We start from the raw sequence: 19,583 nt of genomic DNA, 5'->3' as shown, positions 1-19,583 counted from the left end.
CTTCACCCTTAAAGTGGCTTACTTGTTTTCCCGAACGATCTAACAATATGCATGTCGTGTGATGTCACATGGATGAGGCTTTGGCTCCAGTCTTTGTAGGCCACCATCACACACAAGGGTCACACAGTCCATTGGCTCACTCATCCGGGCATATGCTCCGACCTCATCAAGTGATGACCTATTAGAACCCTTCTCGATTTATTTTCTATGCCTAGGTAATATGGGTTTTTTCCAACCGACTGTCCTAGATCGTCAAGCACAGTCCGGTACCTGCAAACATCATTTGCATAGTATGGTTAAGGTTGAGTTAAGTTTAGCATACCATGTGCGACGTGATTGTTTACGTCTATACAAGGCCTTCTTTAATTTGCATGAAAGATCTTTCTCTTTTTCTTTAAATGGCTTGGAGGAAGACTTATATAGACTTCTTCAAGGTTGTCATGTAAGAAGACATTTTTAACATCTATCTGATGAAGAGACCACCCACAATTAATTGCGATAGATAAAAGAACACGAACAATATTCATATTGGAAAATGGTGCAAAAGTCTCTTTATAGTCGACTCCATATGTTTGGGTGAATCTTTTGGCCACCAAACCTAGCTTTATATCTCTCAACAAACTCATCACTATTATATTTGATTTTGAAAACTCATCTACATCTAATTGTTTTCTTCCCTTTATGTAACTTGACAATTTATCAAGTATGATTCTTGTTACATGCTTGAAGTTCATCTTTCATGGCCTTCCTCTACACAGGTTAAGAAATAGCATTTTAAGAATTAGTTGGCTCAGAATTATTAGAGATAGAACTTAAAAATGTAAAATAATGAAAAGAGATATTTTTATAGAAAATATAATTTTGAACATGATAAGAAACTGCATGGTAAGTATAAAATCATGAAGTCTAGAGGAAGGTTGAGAGATAAGAGAAGACCTGCATAAAGAGGGATCAGGTGGGGCCATGGCAGTCTTCTTCTTCTAAACTAGCTTGGTGAGTTTCATAGGTATCTTTAACTTCGGCTTAATTATCATGACTTGTTTCAGGTGTGTTGGACACATCACTGATACTAATATAAGGTAAGGGCAAATGACCTCTTAAGCACTTCCTTGAGTCCTATTTTCTAAACCACTCTCCAATATGTCATGAAAATAGAACTTAATTCCAATAAGTTGAACATCTCTATAATTATATATTTTTCTGGTTGTGGGATCATAACATTTGTATCCTTTTGAAATAGAGGAGTACCCAAGAAAGATACATCTATTGGGATGTTTATCAGGTTTATCCCAATTGTGCCCATCCAGATGAACATAAGATATGTATCCAAATAGATGCAAATGAGACAAATCAATATTTCTATTTTCATAACTTCAAGGGGAGATTCATCCTTAAGAATTTTAATCGGAAGTCTGTCAATCAGATAGCAAGCAGTTAAAATAGCTTTAGACTAATAAATTTTTGGAACATGCATTGAAACATTAAAGACTTGTAGCTTCTAAAAGGTGTCTATTTTTCCTTTAAGCAACTTTGTTTGCTGAGGTATTCCAACACATGATGTTTGGTATATAATATCAATATTACATAGACACTCAAAAAAAGCTTTGTTTACATACTCGACACCATGATCAGTTCACAAAACTTTATTCTTACTATTATATTGAGTGGAAATCAATTTGAAAAATTCTTTGAACACAGAAAAAACTTATGTCTTTTAAGTCAATAAATATACCCAAATAGCATGAGACCAATCATAAATAAAAGTAACAAAATATTTAAAGTCAGCATAAGAATCAACTGATCCCTACACATTAGAATCTATCAAATAAAAGGGTTACTTTGAGACAGACATAGAAGATTGAAAATGACGTCCTGTCTATTTTGAGAATTTACAAACTTCATAAGAATGGGAGTTTAAAGATAGAGAGGGTACTAAGATTTTCAAAACTTTATCAGAAGGATATCCAAATCTCCAATTCCATAATTTATTAAAATCAATATTATCTTAACTAGCAATCAAGACCTTATTCTCCGGATTAAATAGATACAGGCCATGAGATAGTCTTCCTTCACTAATACTCCTCGCCATGGACAGGTCCTGGAAAACACAGAGCTGGGGGAAAAAATAACATTATAATTCATGCTCTGAATAATTCTACCAATAGACATCAAATTAGAGAAAAATGATGACGTAAACATAACTTCAGAGTACGAGACTTAGAAAAGAACTTAATCTTACCAACACCTTGTACAGGAATCAATAAACCATTAAGTAATAGACACATGGTTGATATTTTCATTATTTTTTAGGATGGATAGATAATATAAGTTAGCAGTCATATGATTTGTAGCCTCTGAGTCTATTATCCAAGGCAAAGTGTCACTAGAACATATAGACGCATAAGGGTTATATGTGTCGGGTAATAAAGAAAAAAGATCCTGTATGGAGGAAGAACCATTGTTGTTAATTGATTGCTGATAATGGTCATAGTTGTATTGATGAGTTTGAGTAGCTACAATATAAGCGATAGATCTGTCAGATGTCTTGTCATTAATGAGCCTTAAGCGTGGATATAATTCCAACACATTTCTTTCACATGTCCTATATTGTTGCAGTGGTCACATCTATGATGCTCTCTATTACTACGACCCCTTCCACTATCACAATAATTGTTAGAGCCTCTACCTCCATTACTATTTTGAGGCCTTTTTGTTTCATATTTCTCATTATTGGTAACCAGAGCAGATTTCTCAACACTTTATTGGGGAAGTTTTGAAATCAAGATTTTTTATTTTCTTCCTAGTTATGTGTCCAACTTTAGATTTTCCAAAGATAGAATGGGAAACAACTTTCGACCAAACAATATAATTAAGTTTATTCAAAAGACTAGTAGTAAGTTTCATGTTAGAGCTCTATTCTGAATTTGCCATTACAAGAAATAAAGGGAACCCGAAGACTAACCTAGTCAGTAAATAACAATTCAAGAGAAGAATACACCTTAATCGGAAATAACCGAAGGCCCCAAAAAGCACTATCATTTCTCTCTCTAGAAATCGCCAATGCATACGCAGCTGCCTAAACGCTCCCACTTGCAATAACAAGTTACTTTTTCTTCAAACCAAACCAAGGCCCTTGCAAAGAAACTAGCCATCAATTGAGAATGACGTCAAAAAATATAATAATAAAAGGCTTTCCAAATCACTTTGATGCAAAATAAATAAGTAAATAAATAAAAGGAGACGTGGATGTGGTCTTACAATATCCCTTTGATGCAAAAAAAAAAAAGTGAGATATGAATGGGTTTTTGCATATTAATGCTGGCAAATCTCACATGAACTGTTTCGGTCGCGTGAAATAGAGTGCATGCAAATCCAAATCATTGCCCCCTTTGGATCAGCCATCAAAAAAGACCCACAGCCTGGTGCAAGATAAGGAGTGCAAGATAAGGACATGGTCTTTAAGAAAGCAAGGCCAGAGAGAGTGATACACGTGAGGGCGAAGTTCTCCTCTGGGTTTTAAACCGATAGTGATGGATCAGGTTACTCTAATACTATGTTGAAGTTGCAATAAAAGAAATAGCGAAGAGAAACAAAGAAAGAGAAGTAGATCAACACAACATATATAGGGTTTGACAATGGTGTCTACATCCACAAAAAGTAAACCAATATTATATTCATAGGGATTACTTTTGTTTCTTAGATATTTATAGAGTTACAATTCTTGTCTTTTAGGAAACAAATTTCACTACAAGTGTAAGGAAACTCAATGTCTTATAATGCACACGATAAAAAACTTAATTTCCTATTGCTATAATCTTCAACAATATGCTATATCAGAGGATTGTGAGTGAAAATGGCACCATAAAGGTATGAACCCTACAACACTAATGAAAGCCTTACACATGAGGTAAGCGTGATGATAGGTGCACTCTATAAGTAAAATTGGTGGGCCCCATGAGTGAATGTTTTGACAAATAAAATGTCCATAATAAGGTTGGGCTGACAACATTTTTTATTGAAAAAATGATGAAAAACTTCAGTTCATTACGAATCGATTTTTTATACGAATCAAGCGAAACTTATTTTCAATACGAATCGGACGATTCCGAACTGGATCAATGATTTTGGAAACTTCCTTTTTTTTTACAATAGTATTTAACATTTATTAAAAGATATAGAGTCGCAATACGTTGGTTACATCATAACAGAAAAAACAACTAGAGAATTCAAAGACACTCCGTTCTTTGCCAATTCATCTGCAACCCCATTTGCTTCCCTTAAAACGTGCCGAAAAGTTACCACCAAAGAAGATAATGAATCCATGACCTTCAACCAGAGAGATCTTAATCTCCAAGGGGTTTCGAAACATAGGAGCACCAATTAATAGTATTAAGAGAATCCCCTTCAATGATCAAAGAACTCCCCATATGTCTCTCTTTCTAAATCATTAACCCTTGGAACAAAGCCGCCAATTCAGCATGATTAGCAGTTATTACACCACATGGACCAGCATAATAAAAAAGAATAGTGCCTTCATTGTCTCTACCAACCCCCCAAAAACCAGCATTGCCTGGGTTTCCAAGAGAAGATCCATCACAATTAATCTTGTCGCTACCCGTAGGCAGAGGAACCCAACTGAGTCTTGTTCGAGCTTTAAAAAAAATCGATACTTGATTAAATTTTCCAAGTTGTTAAAATCATCAACTTTAGTAACCCCAAAACCTTCCTTTGTTACCCTAAACTAATTCCATACCGTATTCAATATTCTATATATAAGTTCCTCAACCTCCAGAGACAACCCATCCAAAACTTTTCTTTTCCTTTTCAACCATAATTCCCAAATCTTGCGTAGCCCAAATCCTATTCCTTGACAGGTGACTCGAGGCAATCCTATTCCTTGACAGGTGACTCTTGCAGAGAAACTCTGTCTTTATTGATTCATCAAGAATATACAAGACCCTATATAAATATACAGCTAATAACAGTTCTAGATAAATACCAACAGATATTGATAATTACTAACTAATCTTGAGATACCTATTGACACCTAACTTTATCAAGAGATATATATACCCATATACATACATATCCATACTGATAGGTATCCATAATGATGTATATCAATACTAACCAGATATCCATACGCTAACACTCACTAATTGGAAAAAGCTTTTTTTATGGGCTTCTAGTGAGAAAGAAAGAAGGAAATTTTTTGGTAGATGATTTTTATCGATTTCTAGTAAAAGGAGAGAGACATGGTGCTCTAAAGAGAGAAAGAGGGAAAGGAGTAAGTGACTTCATAGCCAAAAGTACCTCTCCCCCGCTCTCTCAACTCCATTACATAGAGGAGCCCTCTACCCAAGATTCGTTCTCTTCGGTGGTTACACACCCAATAGGCGGAATATCCTAATCGATCAGCTAATAGAGACCATTCAAAGTTTGAACCATCAAGTCCAAGAACTTAATTTTGTTTTTCTTTTGAAAATAAATCCTAGATCAAAAAATCCTTTTGAATAACTCTTTTGCCTGAGATAGCAAGTTAAATTACTTACCCATAACAGTATGCTACAACATCATTATCAGAGTCTCTTTCTAATTACTTATGGTCCGCTAACCTTTAGCAGTATTTTTTTTCACCAATTACCATATCTGGGTTTTGTACCATATAAAGAGTGCATGTAGCATACTATAATACTTTCCTACATTCACTATTTATATGCTATAGATGGTAATTTGAGAAAGAAATGCTGCTTGAAGGTTCCAAGAAAATTAACTTTGTGGGTGAATGGCTACTATGAAGTAGATAACTTGTCGAGAGAGAAAGAGAGTAACAACGAAGAATATTTCTTGTGAAGAGAACTAATCTTCATTCTCTCTTTCTCTACAATAATATTTCTTATAAATAGTATTAATCTTCACCCCATCCCTCCTCTCACATTCTAATTTTATTAATTTATAATCTAAAGAAATAGAATAAAAGTTCAATAGTAAATATAAATAACTAGAATAAGAACTAAAAACTGAATACCATTATGAATATAATATTAATAGATATTAATAGATATAGGTATTAAGTATTAATCTTCACTCCCTCCCTCCCTCCTATTTCTCACACGCACTCTCTCTGTTAACTCGCGACTTTTTACTCCTCCCCCTCCCCCTCCCCCTCCATGTTAACTCGCGACTTTTATTTCACTATAAAAAATTTGTAAACTAGGGTAAGACCTTTATATGTGGGGGACATGGTCCAAAAGTGGCCCAAAAATTCGTAGGGAAGAATCAAAATATAACAATACACAAAATTGGTTTGGAGACTCCATCTTAAAATTGGTATGCAAGTCCATCTATGTGCATCATCCCGATTAGCTTTCCTCAAAATATTTTTGAGGCTACAAAGTTCTTAATCTCACAAAAGATTTGATAGAATCCGAGGCTCTGATACCGTAAAGAATTTTAGAGAGAGGGGAACTCTTGGAGAAAATAATTGTGCCCTACACACTATGTCTTGTATGTTTCTTTCATTGTATATATAATAATAATACAATAGTGTAATATACTCTTTTGTATCTTATTACATATAATATACATTTTTCTATCTTGTTACATTCTCCTTTCAAAAGGAAAGACCTGGAAATTTTGAATTTTGTTTTTATTAGAAGTAGCAATCATTTTTATCCGTCGGATTTCAAATCGGGTGGTTGTATGTCATTGACTAGGTTTAAAATTAAAAAAAAAAAAAAAAATCAAACTTTGTCACACACCCTAATTTGTCCAATTTGAAATCCAATGACTATATTATTTTTTATCTCCTTACAACACAGGTAAATAGTATCATGGTGAAAACAATCCCTAAAAAAAGGTTTTCAATGAGGAATAATGAATAACCTCCACATTATATTCAACAACAGCATCCCCAGTTGTGTCATTAAAAGAGTGGGTCTTGGCCAAGGCGTAGCCACGAGCAAATCTAAAAGCTCCACTTCCTCCCACCACTGCCATCTCCCTCACCTCATTCATCACAGGGTTCCTCCCCAAAATGCTGAGGGTGCTCCCTTTGTACTCGCCTTCAACAAATACATAGTTGAGGGTCATTAGAAACCCAAGTTCCTCTAAAGCTGATGATGCATAGAATCCTTGAGCCCTCCCCAAAAGCTTAGAGCTAAGCATGGGTCCCTCTGTTAGGGGATCATCTATCATCACGATGGCTCCAAAACCAGTCGGAGATGTTTTTGTGAAGTCTGCCTCGGCCACACGTATGGCTGTTGGTTTCGGGCCACCAACTATGTCATGGAAGAAGAAATGGAGATGGCTCACATTCTCTTTTCCAAGACCGAATTCTGGTAGAAAGTTTAGGGGTAGGTTGTCTTGTTTCTGGGCAGTGGCCATGGTGAAGAAGATGGTGACGAGGAGGAGAAAGAGAGGAGACATGGAGGAGGGTTTGGAGAGATTCATGGCCATGGGATTGGGAGACAAAGTGAGGAGGAAGGCAGGTTGATGCTCCAAGAGAAACAAAGGAAATTGAGGATGGCAGGTAGAGCGAGATTGAGGAATGGTGTTGTATGTTTAGGTATATATGGATTATAGACAAAGTGAAATATGGTAAAGTAGAGTAGAATGGATTCTCTCTCTCTCTATTTTAATATTTTCTGCTGGGTTAGTGGAGAGGTGGCTGACAATTATCATTTAATTCAGGGATGAGGTTTGTATAAGGTGTCAACCTTATACTATCGGTGCACTGCACAACTATGCCAAAATTGTAGATTTGTTGCCACAAAGTCTTGTGATATGAAAATCTATTGTTGCCCACAATTTATAATTTTAATGATTTAGTAATGGTGATGATCAAACAAATCTACAAATATTTGAAAATATTAAAAATAGATGGTCTAAATAATGTGTTAGAAGATGAAACTATTTTGGGGATTATAAATCCTTTTTTTTTCATGTCTATAAATCTCGAGGTTGATATGATTGATTTGTATATTTTCAGCATAAAAACGACCTTCTTTAATGGGTTTTTTAAATGTATCTGACTAATACAGTATAAGATTGACATCTTATATAAATTTTTCCTAAAGGAACATGTTTACATCTAGGAGAACATTCTAGATTCACTCCCATACAAAGTCCTATTTATATGTGTATTTTTTTTTATAGGGTGCGGTTTGTATAGAACCGAGGCTCTAAACAATCAAATTAGAACCCACCTTCAAATAGTATCGAGAAATATGGTTTCAATACTAAAAATTTTGTAATAGCCTTAAAATATAATTTTATCTTTAATTATAAAATTAAAAGCTTCAAAAATAGTGTAGATCATGCATGTCTATGAAAACTTGAATATCTTGAAAAGTGACAATGAAAAAATGTGTTACAAGATGCACTATTTCTGAAACTTGAAATCCATTTTCTTCTGATGTCCATGCATCTTGATGTCGAGATGATCAATTTGATGATATTTGGGCATCAAAACAACTTTTTTTAGTGACATTTTTGAAGTAGGCTCTAATTTGATTATTTATAGCCTAGGCTCTATATAAACTTTTTCCTTTTTTATAAGGCCTAGAGTTTATGGAAAAAAAAGGTAAAATCTAGCTTTAAAATCTTGAATATAAGTCCTATCTGTATCGAAAATCATCATGTGCAATCCAAATTACGTAATATCGGGATCAGGCGGTGTCCCCCAAGAGCCGTTTGGTTCGAGCCCGTTCTTTACTAGAGAACCAAACGTTTATGAATGAACGGGATTTTTCCAATATTTTTTCAATAAAAAAAGTTGTGGGCTCACTAACTTCACCTACCTATGCACCTATCATTATGCTACCTCATGAGCAATAGGCTTTTGCACCTCTCATCATGCTTACCTAATAATAAGCTTTTATTAGTGATGTGGGGTTCATATCTTTTATGGTGTCATTTTCTCCCACAATCCTCCCATGTAGGATATTGTTTTGCTAGCTGATTTCTCCCGAACCTTTGCTTCAAAGTTAGACATTTTCCATTATATCTCTACGTTTCCATTAACATGTCTCTCTCTCTTTTTCTCTCTCTCTTTCTCTCTTTCTTGCTTCTACGTTCCCATTAATCTCTCTCTTATAAAAGGGCAAGTTCCTCTACAAAAATGAGATCGTCTATAAAATAATTTATTTAAATTAACAATATTTATTTCTTATTTTGTAATTTACAAAAAATAAAGTACATATAGTTTGGTTTTGATTGCATACAATTACAAAAAGAAATTTCATGTAATTAACTTACAATAATTAGAATAGTTATATTAAAATTATTGTTGTTTATTTATATTAATAACTTAATATAATTATGTTAAACTTATGTTAGTATAACTATGTGATTATGATTACATCATGATTAAGTTAATATTATTATGTCGAATGAATATAATTATATAAAAATTGTTGACTTATTAACTATTTATTATATTAAAAATTTTATTTTTATAAAAACAATAAAATGGTACATAATTTTATGTAATAAATTATTGTATTATAAAGCATTATAAATAAATTGTGATTGTTATATAGATTATGTTATTTTCATATTTAATATAGATTGTAATTTTTAAATAAATATATTTATAACTTACACTTATTGCTTATTTGTTATCATTATAATAACTTATTTTATAGAGCAATAAAATTTTAATATATTTTAAATTATATTAAGTTGTTATTGTTATATAAAATATATAACAAGTTATTGAGACAATTATGAGGCGTACATGAAACAACTTGATGAACTGTTGAGATAATTAACTGAGTGGCACCAACATGATGAAGAGAAAGAGCAACATATGTTTCATTTTGATATCAGGTTATATTTTAATTGTTGTATGTTCCATTTTACACCATGTATTTATATTCATGTTGATTGTAAGCTCTTTTTCTTGTTAGTGATGTGAATTTAATGGTCAACAAACCTCCATACAATGAAACAATGTCTCAATATTTACAATTTTTTATAAAATAATGAAAGTACATAATATAACACCTTTGTTTTTTTGAAAACTCAAAAAACACTATTTTTACAGATTTTAGTGATTTTTTGAAATTTTTTTGAGAACAAAACTGGCCGATCGGGATCACCGATCCACCAATCCAACCTAATTATTGGGGTGGCTACTATGGGTCATCGATCCATTTTTTAAAAAATCTGATTATGAATTTGTAGCCAAACGAAGGTTGCAGGTCATGTGGATCCATAAACACTTGAATATCCACACTAGATAACATATTACAATATACATTATGTTAGGGCTTGAAGTTTTTTCATAACCATAATGATCGAGGTTAATATGATCGATTTAAGCAACTATAACTATTGGTGAGTTTTGAAGTGAGGTTTTACCCTTTTTTTTTTTTTTTTTTTTTTTTAAGCCTTAGCCCCTAACTTTTTTCATTAAAAATTTTCATATTAATTCCATAACCGCACGTGGGAAAGAGGAATTTCATATGCCTTGCACAATTGTACAAGAAAATAGCATCGTGATCTCTTTTGGATAGAACTTAGACGTGAGTTTGTTTAAGAATTATTTTATTTGTTAATATGTTATCTGGTTAGAGAAGAAAAAATAAATGTAGAATATCCTCTAAATTAGAGGTGAAATTGGGTCCGTGGCCTAGCCCAGCCCTATAAAACTAGCGCTTGTGCCACAAAATGTGGGTTAGGGGATAGGCTTAGGCCAGGGCAAAGATAGGCGTGTCCCAATTTCGTCCGTACCGGCCCTCATTTCTAAATCTCTTGTCCAATAAAGTAGATATACTTGGTGCTACCGTAGGATTACCCTATATTGCTAAACTAGGCGCTCCCTCAGGCATATTTGTAACTCGAGTTTGGTTGGATCCATTGCCACTCTTATTATGAGCTTTATTTTTATTTTTTATTTTTTTTGCTTTTTTTTACCATCTTATACCCATAATACTGGCAACAAGGTCACAATTATCCGTCATTATATTTCAGGCCGTATGATTTTTCGTTTAATAGCTAAAGATGACTACGAGTTCTTAATGTACACAATGCATAATACAACGAAACAAATATGGCTTTTTATCTCCAACAGTTTACGGTATAGGTCGGGTCCAACCGGACCCGGACCTGGACTCCGACTTGAATAGTGTTTGGGTCCAGGTTTTGAGGCCGAACCCTACCCGTCGGGTCCCAATGTTGGACCCATAACTGGACCCATGTTGGGTATACCCGACAGGTCCCGAGTTGGGTCCAGGTCTATTGCCAACTCTAAATGCAGGCACATCTGTGACGAATCACATAAATTTTAGTGTTATTTTTTACATAAATTCTATTGTTATTTTTTATGTATTTTTTTTTCCTTCTTTATTTTTTTTGCTTGTTGTTAGTTCTATTTTTCTTATACCTTGTTTGCCAAAAATCAAGTTTAAACCTTCTTCTGCCCGCAAAAAAAATTATTCGGATTTAAAATACGAGATTAGGGGCAAATTAATGAACCAATTTTTTTTTACTTTTGAGCATAGTATGAATTGAACCTAAGATGCAGCAGTGCACAGTATCAGTTAATAACCTCTCATGCCCAAGCACAATTCTTAAAAATCAATGAGCCATTATGCATCGGGGTTCAACTTAAGATATGTAAGATTGAGGTGAATAGGGTCTTACCAACTTGGAATCCTCCATGAAATATATTGACCAACTACGTTGCACCTCAAAGTCCAATAAGTGGGCAAATACTATGTAGAAGGATGTATGTGCCACCAAGATCAATTAATCCCCGGTTCAAGTTTGTAATTTTCAGCTCTATTTTTTAACTTGAAAATGCTAATTTTTGTAATATATTGGCAAACGTTATCCAATCTCAACAAGTCTTGAGAACTACGTAAAGGTCACTTTGCGGAATTTAATACTAGATTGTCTATAAAGAGACTATTTATTTTTTATTCATGGAGGTCACAATCATTATCATTTAATAGATGTCAACTTGGATGGCTTGAGGTGAATAACGAAGTTTTAGAAAAAAAAAAATTTGAACTTTGTGTCTATTCAATGATACTATTACAACACCCACTTTAAAATTTAAGCTACAAAAATGATGGTGACCTCCATATACAAAAGATAAATGGTCTCTTTATAGACAATCCCATTTAATATAATAGAAAAGTCCCACGAAGTTTCAAAATGCTTTAGAAGTCTTCTAAAGAAAATTTCTTATTTTTTCTTCCAATACACCATTTAAATAGTGATGTTGGAAAACCCTACTCTCGAGATTTTGACTATAGAATATCCAGTATTATGGTGCTCTTATTTTGAAGATGGGTAATTTTAGAACCCACACTAATTAGTACTTGAGAATTTAAAATTCACGCTCCATTTCCAATTGGAAAAATAATCAATGAGACCACTTGCCTTTGGTATAAAGTGGTCACATTTAATCGTGACCATTGGATATGAAATTGGGTGATTGTATTTATTTCATTGACCAAGCTCGAAATTCAAAAGAAATTTTCTTGAACTTTGTGGCACACCAAAGCTCTCAAATTTTATATCGAATGGTTATAAGTAATTGTGACTTCCTTGTACCAAAGATAAATGGTCTCATTATATACAATCTCTTTCTAGATATAAGGAGTCCAAGTCATTTCCATACCCATTAGAAAGCATAATCTAAAACAAACCTTTTAAAGAAGAAAAAAGTTTATATAAGGTATCAACCTTATGCTATAATAGTAACACGCACCTCAAAAAAATCTATACTTCATCATCTCGACCTCAAAATGCACGGATATGCCAAAAAAAGGGCTTCCAAATATTAAAAGTAGCATTTTGTAACAAATTATCCAGACCACCCATTTTCAAAGTGCTCAAATGTTTATAAATCTACTCAATCTACATCATTTTTATGGATTTAAATTTCATAATTAGGGATGACAATAGATTTTTAGGCCACCAAAAGGGATTTTGGCACTAAAAATTCATCTTTTAACAAGATTTCGAGCTGCGTCTTACTTTGATTGTTTAAGGTCAACAACTTCTAAAAACCTCACCCTTTAAAGAATTAAAATTTAGAAATACAAGAGTGTGGGGCTACGGTGTGATGTGATAATTGTATAGGTGATTTTGTGTGATATAGTAAAGGGTATGGTTTGTATGTGGCTGAGGCTCTAAACCATCAAAGTAGAATGTACCTTCAAATAGTGTCGAAACTTGTTGTTTCAATGCTGAACATCTTTGTGATGACTTGAAATTTTATTTTCATATATAATTATACAATTTAAATCTTAAAAAATAGTGTAGATCAAGCATCTATGGCCACTTGAAAATGTTGAAAATTGGTGGTCCGAAATGCATTACAAGATGCACTATTTCCAAGATTTGAATCTTTTTTTTTTTCATGTCCATAAATCTTGAGTTTGAGGTGATGAATTTGAAGATTTTTGGGCATTGAAATAACCTTTTCTAGTGAATTTTTGAGGTGCGCCTTAATTTGATGGTTTAGGATGAGATACAAACATTTTCCTATAGAAAAAGGCTGAAGTTTCTATAAAGCCTTGGCTTTATAAAAACAAAATAAAGCCTCACCTCTAATCCTCGTCCAGAAAACACTTTTGGCAACGGAAATATCGATGATGGCGCTAAAATCAATTTCCAACACTGACAATAAAATTTAAAACTCAAACACTATAGATTTTGCTGAACTATGAATATTTATTTCTAGAGCAAAATGGTGCTCGAGGTAATTTGTCAATACGCACTGCTTTTTAGCTTGAAATCTTAATTTTTTTCACAACTATAATGTTCAAGCCGACATGATCGATGTAACAGTTTTCTAATACTTGAATTAGAATTTTTGATGAGTTATGAGGTTAGACTTCACTTATTATGCAGCCCTATCAAACCATTTTCTTAAAAAGAAATATGAGGCAAGCAATATGCATCACACGACTCCCTTGCCTTTCTCCCTCTAATCTCACTCGCAGCATCTTGTGAGGAGGGATCAAACCACGAGTCCCAAAATGGAATCTCACTCTCTCTAATACCCACAATGCAGTTTCTCTCTTGGCCCAAAATGAAGTTTATCTCTCTAGATATGCAAGGTGTAGGAAAAATCGAACTAGGTCAGTCAACTGGTCATGGGCTGGAACCCAGTAACTCAAAATCGGGACAGTTAACCTGTCCAAGTCCGTCAAGTAAACACAAGTCCCCCCCCCCCCCCCCCCCTCCCCCCCCCTCACCCCACCCCACCCCACCCCACTCCACTCCACTGACACACAAAAAATCCAATACATATGAAAAATGTAGATTTTATTTATATTTTGTTACTACCTACAAGTATCTTAGAATTAATGAAAAAAAACTATTGAAACAACTTTTTATATAAATTCATATATGAAAACTAGAGAATATATGAAAACTAGAGAGATATACAATACAATTTAGAATTTGACATACATTTATTCAATGGAGGGAGTTACAAACTGCAACTATTAACGGCTAGTAGTGTACGAGTGGCATGGGGGCTCGAGGTACTCTTGTGTATAGCTATCAGAGTTCACTCTGTCTAGAGAAAGAGAGAGAGGGAGAGAGAGAATGCCAAGGGCCCTGTTGTTTTTGAGAGAGAGAGAAAGAGAGAGAGAAGGACCGGTGCCCTATTGCCCATGAGAGAGAGAGAGAGAGGGCGTGAGAATGAGAGAGAGAGAGAAGGAGATGCTGACCAAGTTCCAAAAGTTAGAAAGCTAGATGATTTATCCTGGAGAGCAGGAAGGGTTTTTATATACCTTAACTGCCTCACAAGCTCACGGCAAGGGTTTCTATAGATCTCCTTGCCTCAAAGGCTACACACACTAGAAGATATTATTGGAGCGGTCAAAGATATCATGCAAAAGGAAATCCTTTTCATGTCATGCATATCTAATTTGTAACTTGAATTTTAAATTCCCTTAAAATCATCTATCTTAAAGATGGAAAATTGTTTTATGTGGTTGGATGCGGTCCAGAAAGTGTAAAGCATCCATCTTAAAAATAGATGCAAGTAGGTGTTCCATCTAAAAACAATGAAAATTAACAGTCTAAATGTTTACCACAACTGTCACGATCCTGCCCCCCAACCCCCTGCTGTACTCGACGGAGGGTGACCGGGTGTGGGTTCATTATCCACAGGTAGCGAATGCCACTCAAGTCGCTCATCACTTTATTAATGCGGTAAACAAAGCAAACCATGGCAAGGAACTAAAAGCAATGATTCAAAAGGCAAAAGTACATGAAGAAATAGAATTTTCATACACCAAAAATCCACTATGAAAATTCTTACATAAATATTACAGCTTAGTTTGGGGCATCCGGGCCTAACAGTAGATGGGTTCCACAATAAACAATAACTAGGGCCAAACTGCCCATTAAAACATACAATGGGGGAGGGTGTCTTTGTATGCTCCGAATCCCAACCGTCAACAGCTTCCACTACGCCACATCTTCCACTTGTTACTCTTGCTCTACAGAGATGGTAAAATAATAGAATGAGCTGAACAGCCCAGTAAGTAAGTCTAGATATTAAGCATCATTAATAAATCCATCACAATATAAATATCAGGTAAAACAGGAATCTTATCAGCGCATCAATTACAGGCATCATTTCAGGTATCAGAATTCTCATCCGATCAATACAATAATTATCATTTACGTTCACAGTGCAAATAACATATATCATAAGAAGTAACATTTCAAAAAACCTTTCCTTAATAAACACCATCATGGTATATAACAATCATGCACTTCGCATTATCACTCATTCATCTCTAACCGAAAACGTTTCACAGTAGACGTTCTTGTCTTAACGGAGTATACTCTTTCTTTATCATAGAGCACATTTCCATTTCACAATAAATAGATGGTCAGGTCATGCAAATACGCCCAAAGCATGCACCTCACTGGTATCAGTTGCATAAGTAGGCCCTGCAATACCCTCAAAGCAGACACCCATTCATATCAATCGTGGGCATCCAACACATACAAGGCCTGCCTAAGAATGCTCATAGCATCAATTAGTTCAGTCGCACCACCAATGGGTGACCCATTGCATAGCTCTCAAAATTATAGTATCATAACAGAACAGTAGCCACTATCAATGGGTGGCCCGTCGAGTAGTGGTTAGTACATAGTATAAGAACAGAACAGTCAAGCATTGGTCTTTACTCGCACTCAGTCAGTACCCCATGACCGACAATTGTAGTCTCATTAACAAGTCTGAGTATCATTCAGAAATATACAACCAACATGTACGCTACGCCACTAGCATGAGGCATCCATCATAAGAGAGCTATCACACGAAATTTACACTTGTCAATTAACATTTATGACTCATAGTCTCATTCATGCAATATGTATTACAGGGCTATCATAGATCATGCGCATTTATCAAATGATCGCTCACTGCACGATTGCATAGCATTACTCGTATAGTTCCAGGGCAGTTAATATGTAGCACTTATCACAGCGAGGCCCTTCAATAACATTTAAGTTCATCAGCTATCATTCTTTGCACTTGTTATTTAAAAGCATCAGTGAATCGTTCAATAAGTGAATATAATTTCATTTCATCAACAACTGTGATGCCCTCATAGGAAAAAGCACTAGTTTCAGACAGTGGAGAGCTTTAGGGAGATTCAAAAGTTGATTTCAAAATAGACTCACTTAAGGCTCATCTGAAAGTGAATTGAACGCATTTGAACAGAGTTAGAGTGCAAAACCATTTAAAACCATATATTTCTACAACAGACACAAATATGAAAATCTCCATGTAATGTACCAGTGATATACCTCCTTTCTCGAATGAATAACTTCCAATCTAGGGAGAATCTCAAAATGATCAAAATATGCAACTCTAATTTTACACATAGAGCTTTAAAATGGTTGTATTTTAAAGGTGTTTGGATAACAACTGTTACGTCAAAAGTGTAGCACAAAGTGAGTGACAGTTGCTGAAATTTTCCTACAACTATGAACAATAATATACCCTCATGTCTTGGGGCATAACTCGCAACCTACCTGAAATTTCAAAAAGGGTTCAACATACAACTTTTAGTACACACACATATCGTTCAAGTGGCAGAAGTTTTGAAGCCTTTGGACTCCATTTGATTAGTCAAAACTTGTGACAACAGAGGTAGTAACTGTGAAATCCAGTGAAATCTGCTAACTGTGACATATATACACAATTTAAAGTATGACCCATTATTTATGAAGAATTTGGGAAGGTTAAAACATAAACATCATAATAGACACATGTATTTATCAAATGGCGGTGATTTGAGAGAATTTGTATATAATTTGATAGGTCACAAGTTTCGTATGAAAAGAGTAACCATTCAAGAATTTTCTGCAATATTTTAACAGTAACATACCCACACATTGTGAAGCATAGTTTCTAATCCATGTGGAATATCAAGATGATATAAAAATAAAATTTGAAATAGACAATCACATAATTCATTCAAAACCAGCTTGGGTCCATTTGGATGCCGTTTGACTATTGAAAAGTCCTTTGCAACAACCATTACAGTCTGGAAATTTGCCTTCTCAAGTTTAACAAACATTCGAGAACATTCAACACAGAATAAACCAATTCAAATCTTGATGCAAACCAAGTTCATATTAAACTACTCCCACAAGTGAACTACTTCACACATTTTCATCCCAAATAGAATCATATGCGGGGCTCAATCGATCATGGCATCTGAGATTTCAATCTCATCACAATGCATTCATGCTCATACATTTCATCCTATCTTTTTCCGCCCTTTTCAACACTTAGCATAAATCCCTAGAATTTATTGATGTATAATAGCTAGGCTCACTTACCTTATGTTCATGGTGCTCCTAAACTTCACACACAAACAACTTCAACCTTTTTGGCAAGGCTCTCCAACGGTAGCAGCAAAAGGGTTTTCCCTTGGGCTCTAGAGAGAGAAAGGATGTGGGAGAGGGAGAGAGAGCAAAAGCTCTTAGAGAGATAAGAAGAGTTTTATTTATAAAAGAGAAAATGGTACCAAGTGACAAGTGGTGTGTAAGAGTTCACAAGTGGCAAACATGGGCTTACATTGTCAACAAGTGGCAAACTCAAGGCATACTACCCAACAAGCAAGGGACAAATGGTGGTCAAATCAGCATGCACTCAATAGGTGGCACTCACAACCCATGCATGTCAGAAATACAGCCGACACTAGTCTCTCTCTTCTTCACAGCTGGTGCTGGTCTCTTCACAGTCGACGCTGCATACAACACAGCCGGTGCTAGACACTCAAAACAACCGGTGCTGCACACTCAGAAACATAGCCGCCGATAACCCACTTCATGCGCGGCGATGCTCCAATCGGTGCTAGGTTCTTCACAGCTGGCGCTAGGCTTCCTCCTCTCTTACATAGCCGGCGCTTACAGTCGGCGCTATGCCTTCTTACACACCCGGCGATACTCTTACATGCACGGCGTTAGTTCAGTTCGCACGTGGCATTGTCTCTTGCGCATGCGGCGAGGCATCCTTACACTCATGGCGATGCCTCCTTTACTTTCATGCGCGACAATAGCTTATACATGCGCGGAAGTGCGCCTCCTTCCTTTGCGCCAGCTGTGTGTTTCCTTCTCTTATAGCCGTGAGCGTCTTAAGTTTAGAAAAGTTGTAGTCCTTACATAACAATGGAAATTAACAGTCCAAATGTTTTCTTACTAGAATTGTTATTTCTAGATTTTAAAATTTATTTATTTTTTCGTATTCATGATCTCAATGTTAGAGATTACATGTCCTTAAAAATTACGTGCTAAAATCTATCTAAAAAATAGATTTATTAAGAGTCACGCATTTCTACATATGTGGGCTTAGCAGCATAGAAAGTGGGTCCTATATATATATATATATATATATAGGAAAAGCCTTAAAAATTCCTATAGGCGAATTGCTACAGTGTTTCGCCCCTGTCACTGACATGCTATGTCTGTAACGATTTTGCCTAAAAACTGGCATGGATCTATGGGAGCTGTGGCGGTCCCCGTATATTTTTGCGTCAATTTTACGTGAGAAAAATCCCGTCACGGGCATGCTATATCTGTGACGGACCAACAGCCACAGACATGCTACATCCGTGATCGTCTTTAATCCACGTTGTCCGAAAAAATCAGATAGCGCAGAGCCTATAGATGAAAATACTGTTTATTTTCGTCCATAGGCGTTTTGTAGTCTCTTCTATATATATATATATAGAGATTGGAGCACATAGATAGAGATTGGGTTTCCAATGATGTTTTAAGAGTTTGAGAGAGGGCGTATGTTGAGAGATAGAGCAAGAGAGAGAGGGTCCCTTTGTGAGAGAGACAACCTTTGTCGAGGTAGAGATTGGGAGGATTGGGTCTTTGTTTTGCAACCCGACGGATTGATTTTTGGCAAATAAAGTACGAGAAAAGTAAAACCTTAAACCTGACAGGTTGATTTTTGGCAAATAAAGTATGAGAAAAATAGAACCGGCAATAAACAAATAAACTAAGAAAAAAAAGAATAGAGAACACAAAGATTTATGTTGTGTTTCACGCCAGAAGGACTACATCCACTGGGC

General features: G+C 35.2%; 1 long non-coding RNA gene and 1 other non-coding gene across 2 annotated transcripts; both read right to left on the bottom strand.

Moving 5' to 3' along the window:
* Positions 1 to 6,766: 6,766 nt before the first annotated feature.
* Positions 6,767 to 7,563, bottom strand: LOC18431114 (dirigent protein 22). Its single transcript, XR_016056701.1, has one exon. It is a non-coding gene; the product is annotated as a dirigent protein 22 (transcript).
* A 7,682-nt stretch (positions 7,564 to 15,245) lies between these two features.
* Positions 15,246 to 17,949, bottom strand: LOC148781982 (uncharacterized). The gene is made up of 2 exons (XR_016055329.1): positions 17,842 to 17,949; positions 15,246 to 15,476 (listed from the first exon to the last, which is right to left on the bottom strand). It is a non-coding gene; the product is annotated as an uncharacterized LOC148781982 (long non-coding RNA).
* Positions 17,950 to 19,583: the final 1,634 nt, after the last annotated feature.

This window comes from Amborella trichopoda, chromosome 5, assembly GCF_054954075.1.
Source record: "Amborella trichopoda isolate Santa Cruz 75 chromosome 5, AtrichopodaSantaCruz75HAP2 v2.0, whole genome shotgun sequence".
NCBI lineage: Eukaryota > Viridiplantae > Streptophyta > Magnoliopsida > Amborellales > Amborellaceae > Amborella > Amborella trichopoda.
The sequence above is the reverse complement of the archived record's forward strand: the minus strand, read 5'-3'. Positions and strand labels throughout refer to the sequence as shown.